General features: G+C 39.2%; 1 pseudogene across 1 annotated transcript; it reads right to left on the bottom strand.

Moving 5' to 3' along the window:
* Window positions 1-1,602: 1,602 nt before the first annotated feature.
* On the bottom strand, window positions 1,603-5,070 carry SEMG1P (semenogelin I pseudogene; annotated as a pseudogene). Its single transcript, NR_038076.2, is given in 4 exon segments — window positions 1,603-1,780; window positions 2,654-3,493; window positions 4,162-4,730; window positions 4,974-5,070. The product of NR_038076.2 is annotated as a semenogelin I pseudogene (transcript).
* Between the last annotated feature and the right edge of the window lie 3,273 nt (window positions 5,071-8,343).

Below are 8,343 nucleotides of genomic sequence, written 5' to 3'. Positions count from 1 at the left end.
GCTAATTCTCTACAATTTCTTCTTCACCAAGCTATTGCAGCACAGGGGCCATTCAGCTGTGTATGCGTGTGCTGCATGTGTGTGAGAAGTGGAGATGGGTACCTGTGGGCCCACAGCACACCCATATACATATTTCTTGGCTGATCTATACTAATCCTTAACAATGACATACTTGGTAGATTTTATGACTTAATACACACATAACTGGATGCCTGGCTGTGGTGATGGACAATCATAGCTACACCTACTCTTTTGGCTCTTTTGATGAAGCTGACCCTCTGACTTTCAACGCGTTGGCTAGCTTAGGGAATGATTCACTTCTCCTTGAAGACTTCATGGCTCTTTATAAACTTATGGCTCCTTGGTTGTTGGTATGTGGGGCCCAGGCTAACCCAACTCTGGGCCTATATGATCCATGATTTTGAGGGTGGGCAACAGTGCCAATATCTGCTCCAAGTAGGCCTGTGTCGTTCTGAAGCATTCATATCCATCTGACCTATTCTGGCCCTACCAAATTTACTGCAGCAATGGGCCTCATTAGACACCATCTTTAAGATCTTACTGACCTCCTTTCTTTCTTTTTCCTTCCTTTCTTCTTTCTTCCTTCCTTCCTTTTCTTCCTTCCTTCCTTCCCTCTTTCCTTTCTTTTCCTTCCTTCCTTCTTTCCTCTCTCTTTCTTTCTTTCTTTTCTTTTCTCTCTCCTTTCTTTCTTTTCTCTCTCCTTTCTTTCTTTCTTTCTTTCTTTCTTTCTTTCTTTCTTTCTTTCTTTCTTTCTTTCTTTCTTTCTTTCTTTCTTTCTTTCTTTCATCTACAATATTGAGTCAGTAAGTACTATGAAGATTGCTGTGTCAAACTTTTCCATGTTGCAGATGTGGGACTTAAGCTTGCAGGAAAGAACAGATTTAGGTAAAGATATACAGGTTATTGTGGCAGACTTGGAACTAGAATCCAAATCTCTTATTCTTAGTCTTGTGATTTTCTCACTCCCCTATGTTGGCCTCTTCTCCTGGAGGTTTAGCTTTCTCTGGAAACTTTTTTAAAATAGAGGGGGAAAAGACAGTATAGGCAGCAGAATTTCCATTATGAAGACACCACCTGCCTCAATATTTCTTTGACTGGTGCTCTGGTCTTTCCATCCACAGGTGACATTTTAACCCACTTGCTGTTACTGAAGTTGTGCAGATTTAACATATCACCTTTGGTGTAATTGCATCTCAATGGATGCTGTAGGGGTAAGACATTCTTAAGCTAAGTGAAGGGATGTGCTACTGTGGAATTGATCACCAGCAGATCAGAGACTTTCCCAGGGCCTGTTGCAATACATTTCCTCTTGTCTTTCTTGGATATTTTTAGTTCCTGGGGTCTGATTAGTACCAGGGTCATGAGAGCCTTTAGTGTTGGCCTCAGGTGGTAGACATGTGACTGGCAGACTAACAGCACCCTATTTTTAGTGTTGGTTTCTATCAATACATCTAGAAATGTGGCTTTGATTACTATTCTCCCTAGTGCTTCAAAAATATCCCTTTATTTTCTTTCAAAACCATTTATATTAGAAATGCCCTCAACCCCTTGAGCAACTAGGAATCCAGAGAAAACAGGAGTCAAAAGCAGATGAAGCAGAAAATGATCTCTTTATTGGAAGTTTGAAGGGGCTTCAGGTTGAGAAAGCCTAATTCAAGGAAGCACGGGCAGGTGGTGTCATCCATGGACCAAGAATCTGAAACTACATGGGAGTGTGCATATCAGAAACATCACAGAATTCACTGAGGTCAAGTGATACCTAGAGAGAAAGAAGAGAATCAATGATGTGAGTACAGTAAAAAGTGAAGGGTGGGGATGGTAGCTGGGCCCCCATCCCCTTCAGCTCCAATTGTACCAGCCCTCTATTACTAGGATACCAGGCCACTAGTTGCCAGCCGGGGCCACTGTTTCTGCTGCTTGCCCTCTCTTCAAGTACAGTGTTACTTATTGCAAAGAGGCAGGGAAGCACCATTACCCCTCTCAGGGCTTCAATTTTCTTCTCCTGATGTTGCAAACATCTAATTGGCCCATGAGATCCCTCACCATCTCTTGTGTCTCCCTTTCCATCTCCTCTTTCACAACATGAACCGGGATCTTTCTACTTATCTCTTTCCTGTATTCTGAGAGGGAGGACTGCTAGTCTTTGGGCTTGTGGTCTCTGAAGGAGCATAGATGAACCCTAACAGGGATGCAAGAACATTCATTGGTGCGCAGAAAGAAAATATTAACTGCTATAATCCTTTATACTATATAGGAAATAAATTGAGGTTTACTAACCTAAAGTATAAGAACTGACAAGAGTATACCATAAACTTATAAATACGCATATGTAGTCAGTACAGGTTCAAAAAACCTTTAGGAGGTAGGCATATACAAAAAAAAATTATTGAAGAATATTCAATTAAGGATAGGAATTCTAGGACCTCATGATAGGCCAAACATCCTTCTGTGCCACTACCAGACCCTCTCCTCACCAGGGAATTGTGAGGCTCATCTTCCTAACACTTGTTATACAGCACTTCTATTGGTGTGAACAATGGTTATCAATCCTACAAAAGTCCTGGAGAGTCCCCAACAATTCTAAACATTGGGAGAGGTATCTCCCCTATTTGCTAAAAAAAAAAAAAATTACCTTGATATTGATCCATCCTTTCACATGGTTACTGAATGGTAGGTTTATGTAGATAATGGATTTCTGTTGTAGTTACGACGTTGTACCAAATGATGATTACCGTCACCTTCATGCTCTACAATTACAACATCCAGTGCCCCATGAGATCCATGTTGGTGCCTGACTTTTTGTTCATGACTGAGTAGGTCTTGTTCTCTATTTGTAGATTGGCCAGACTCTCCGTTTGCATTTTCACCATGCCGTGACTGTTGCTTAGGATTTGGTGCCTGAATTTGAGATTTGCCTGCTATTAGGTTTTCAGTTTGGCTATAAATACTGCTTTGGGATACAACTTTCTGAACACCTTTTTCTCCATAGTGGAGTCGTCTTTCTTCTGTACTTGAAGATTGGTATGATATTTTATTTGCCTTTTGGCTATGCTCTTGCTCTTGACTGGGAATAGTTATCTGTTTTTGAGATTTGCCATGTGCTTTCTCTTCAGTTTGGCTATAGCTACTGCTTTGGGATACATCTTTCTGGACACCATTTTCTCCATAGTGGAGTCGTCTTTCTTCTGTACTTGAAGATTGGTATGATATTTTATTTGCCTTTTGGCTATGCTCTTGCTCTTGACTGGGAATAGTTATCTGTTTTTGAGATTTGCCATGTGCTTTCTCTTCAGTTTGGCTATAGCTACTGCTTTGGGATACATCTTTCTGGACACCATTTTCTCCATAGTGGAGTCGTCTTTCTTCTGTACTTGAAGATTGGTATGATATTTTATTTGCCTTTTGGCTATGCTCTTGCTCTTGACTGGGAATTGTTACCTGTTTTTGAGATTTGCCATGTGCCTTCTCTTCAGTTTGCCTATAAATACTGCTTTGTGATACATCTTTCTGGACACCATTTTCTCCATAGTGGAGTCGTCTTTCTTCTGTACTTGAAGATTGGTATGATATTTTATTTGCCTTTTGGCTATACTCTTGCTCTTGACTGGGAATTGTTATCTGTTTTTGAGACTTGCCACGTGGTTTCTCTTCAGTTTGCCTACAAATACTGCTTTGTGATACATCTTTCTGGACACCATTTTCTCCATAGTGGAGTCGTCTTTCTTCTGTACTTGAAGATTGGTATGATATTTTATTTGCCTTTTGGCTATGCTCTTGCTCTTGACTGGGAATTGTTATCTGTTTTGGAGACTTGCCATATGCCTTCACTTCAGTTTGGCTATAGCTACTGCTTTGGGATACATCTTTCTGGACACCATTTTCTCCATAGTGGAGTCGTCTTTCTTCTGTACTTGAAGGTTGGTATGATATTTTATGTGCCTTCCGGCCATGCTCTTGATCTTGATTGAGATTTTTTGTCTGGTGTTGATTCTTGTTATATACTAGGAGCTCATCTTGGGTAGTAAAAATGTCTTTGTATCCATGTTGGAGTTTGTGTTGATGTGCAGGACGGAGTGAAGTTTGTAGTTTACTTGAATGTTCCTCTCTCACATCAACCACATTTTGGTAATGCCCTTTATTTCGATGAGAATTTTGAGTCTCACGTTGTTGTTTCTTAGCTACTAGCTCTTCAGTTTGGAGAACATAATTGGTTTGGGATCCACCTTGTGTTCTACCTTTTTGTGCACCAGAGGCTGAAGCTTGTTCTTTACTTAGTCCACGAACCCGTAGCCTTTCTTCTGTGTTTGAATATTGACTGGATATTCCCTTTCCAGATGGGCTATTCCCCTGATCTTGAGAAGGATTTTGTGTCCCATGATGATCTTGGCCTCCTTTATGATGTATAACTATCACATGAAAATGACCTTTTGATTTAGCACTGTCTCTGCCTTCTAGTTTATAATTGAGCAGTTCTTGACTTCCACGTAGGTGTTGTTCTGATTTTGTCGTTTTATGTTGGGCATTCGAATAATACTGCTGACTTTTTCGGGTCCGGTCACGATCATTGGCATCTACATGATATGTGTGTTGAATAGAAAAACTGCCTTTGGATTCAGTATGTTGTTTGTCTTTTTGTCCAGAATAGTGCTGGCCCTTTTGTCTTTGTGGAAATTGGGAAGATCCACTTGGTAACTGGCCTTTTGATCCACCTGGTAATTGATAATAGAAGTGTATGCTTTCATTATCTCCAAAGCTCCCTTGCAACTCTTACCTCCCACCTTTTCCCAACAAATTATTGTTGTTTCTAGAAAAGCTGAAGCTTTGAGTGGAGAAAATCAATTCTCTTCAACAAGAAGAATCTGTGCCCAAACAGGTTACTGTTTGCACTCCAAATAATCTAAGAGGCTATTCTGTCTGAGCAGCTTTCCCCAAGGCTTACCCTCTCCACTCACCTTTTTGTCCCATCACAGCTGCTTGCCTCTCCAAGATGAGGAGCAGAGAAAGTACGAAGATGATGTTGGGCTTCATCTTGCTTGGAAAGCCTTGTCTGAGAGCTGAGTGGACCTTGTCATTTATATCTTCCTTGAGTGAAGGTGCCATGGGTGGAGCTTAAATTACAAAAGGCACTGCCTTTTCTTAGTTTATCAGTAAATGCCAACTTCCTCACCCCTGCTGAGTGTGGGACAAAGTCAATGTCCCCAGCAACATAATGTCAAAGGCATTTTCCTTCTTCTGGAAGCCTCAGCAAATTTTTATCAGTCCTTGTTGATCATCATGCCAGATCACTTGCATTTTACGGAATTTTAGATGAAAGTAGGAAAGAGATTAGCTTCAGGCTACAAAAGTAATTGGTTTCTGAGAATGCCTTTATATTCTAAATGTGAGTTTGCCTTCATGATGTAATAAATTAAATATTCTATTTTAGATAGAACGCCATACTTCCTTTTGTTTTAAAAATGATCTTGAGACACGATCTATTTTACCTAAGAGTGAGCAATCATAGAAGTCCAATGACATAGAAGATAATGAAACATTATGGAATCCAAAGAAAGAAATTTTAAACAAGTAAATGGGGCACACCAATGTCAAATATGTCTGTCAAGTTCAACACAGTAAAGACTGACATGTATCCAAAGTTTTTCTTAGTTGTTGCTAGTAACTTTAATGAGAGATGAATACAATTATGTTGGGTTGTCAGTTGAAGGATTGCGACCAGCTGCAACCTTCTCAGGAAGTCTGAATTCATGGTGGAATGAGAGCTGAGGCTCTATCTGGAGGGGGAGGTAAGCTCCAGATATGTTTTCAAAGGATGAGAGAATTTTAACATGTTTTCCTGGTGATAGGAACAACTGTTGGAAAAAAAGTAAAAATGCTGGTTTCTAAATTGGGTTCTTTTCATGAAATCTACCTAAATAGCAGATTTTTTTTTTTTTAGTTAAAAGAAGTTTCTACTTCAGTAATAAACAGCTAAATCCCCACACAGGCTGTGAGAAATATTTGCCACCATCAATGAATTGAATAATGTATTGTGAGTGGACATGAAGCTAAAATTCCCACCTTTGGTAGAAGCAAAGATTTTTTCCAATTGTGATGACATCCTGAAAAGTTTAAAGAAACTTTCTTTACTTTGAGTCATAGACTTTGTTATAAGCAGATCACAGGGGAAGAAAGAAGAAAGCATCCCAACAGTGTTCCTGTGTACATTCAGAACACCTTGGAGGGTACTTCTGGGGAAAGGATAGCTTGAAAACTTATTTTCAATTATTCTAGCTTAAAATCTTAACCTTCCTGTAGGCAATGCTTTACGGAAGGGGTAAAGGGAAAGGCCAACCACAGAAAAAAGCACTATGCTATCAAACATAAATCATGTGAGCTGCATGGTTTCTCTATGAACCACTCTGAGATCTTACCAAATTTATCTGTTTGCCTCAAGGGCAGTAAGTAGTTCCTTATTGCAGAAACTCCAACAGAGTAGGGTGTTATTGTCCTGAACTAAAATTGATTACTGTGTCTGCTAACCACTGTAATCTTCCTCACACTTCCCTTAAGAAAATACCAGAAACTGTTCTGTTCCAAGCTTACTGATACAAAATAGAGTCTGAAATATTAGCTTTACTTATGGATCAAGAACAAAACTTTCATCTCATCTAGTGTCCAAAAGATGCAGATAAAACAAAGGAGCGCAATATTTGCAAAAACAAAGCAGGAAAATGCAATCCAAGCATAATATGTGATTATTATATTCATATTAGAATTGAATTCAATGAAATGTGGAAAAAACAATTTCCAAATGATAAAGGAATGTATTGATAAAGTTGAAATCAGAAATCAGTGATTTGGAAAGCATAAAAATGGTATGGTTATGCATACATCTTAGATATGGAATTATGATGGGGAAAAGATTAAGTGATCAAATGATTTGCCCTGTTGGACAAATTTTTTAAAAAGCAAAAATATTAAAGTGCACTAAACTGGCACAAAAATCAGAAAGTTTTGTACTCATAGGAAAAGAAGAAAACAGGAGGATTTAAATGTATTTTGCTCAATTCTATGGGAAATCACTTTACAACTTAGAAAATATTCCAATATAGTTATTTTGGGGAAATGGGCAGAAAAACCTGGTAGAGTAGGACTCCCCAGAGATTATACCCTCCAAAACATGAAATTTAATAATTATCCACATGTGATAATACTTTCTCAAAAGCTAAACAGGCCAGATGAGATATTACAGAACCTGATTATAGCATAATAATTAAAAATACACATTGAAGAGGATATGAAAGACAATTTCGTTTCCTGCATCACCCCTAACCCAATCACAGGCAGCACAGTGCAGAGAGAGCTACTTTCTTTCGGGGGAAGGGAATGAAGTAAGGCTTGGACTTTTTCATAGAACCCAATACTAGTCACATAATAGTAAAATTCAGCACTGGGAGGACACTCATGGTGACTCTGGGTGAGTACCTGTGGCCTAAGCAGCAAGACCGGCCCCAGCAGCAGAGAGGAACACATAGTTCCTGTGAGATAGACTTGCGTTCTTACCTGCACCACTGGCAGCCAACTACAGCAGCCTTGGATTATGAATAACCAACATAGATAGGCAGGTATCAGTGAGGAGGAGTTGGGAATGCAGTCCATCATTGTGCCAGCCTCTGCAGCCATGGGTTAGGGCCTGGTGCAGAACTGGCCATGGTGGTCCTGGGTTTATGACATCTCCTTGTGCTGCAGTGACTGAAACAGTCACAGACTTACAAACCCAGAACTGATGATCTGCCTAGAATTTCTGGACAGAGTTGAGGGACATTCTCAGACAAAGCCAACTTGGAGTAAGTAGCTACCTTAAATTCAATATCTGCATTCAAGTACCTACCTGCAATTCAGTAAGTACCTTCTTCTTCAATGTGCAGACATCAATGCACAATCACAAGGATCAAGAACAATTGGGGAAAACTGATAACACCAAATTAACAAAATAAGGTACCAAATGAACAAAATAAGATACCATTGATTGGCCCAAAGACATGGAGATGTATGACCTGCCTGAAAAAGAATTTAAAATGGCTGTTCTAATGGAGCTCAAAGAACTTTGATACAATACAGATAAATAATTAAATGAAATGACGAAAACAATAAGCGACCAGAAAGAGAGATGTAACAAAGGGCAAAAATGATAACAAAATATCTAATGTTAATATGGGAGATGAAGAATGCAATGAATAAAATGAAAAGTGCAATAGAGTGCATTAACACCAGAAATGATCAAGCAAAAGGAATAATCTGTGAGCTTGAATACAGGTTACTTGACAATATATACTCAGAAAA

The sequence above is a fragment of the Macaca mulatta genome, chromosome 10, assembly GCF_049350105.2.
Source record: "Macaca mulatta isolate MMU2019108-1 chromosome 10, T2T-MMU8v2.0, whole genome shotgun sequence".
NCBI lineage: Eukaryota > Metazoa > Chordata > Mammalia > Primates > Cercopithecidae > Macaca > Macaca mulatta.
This window is presented reverse-complemented; position numbering and strand designations above follow the sequence as displayed.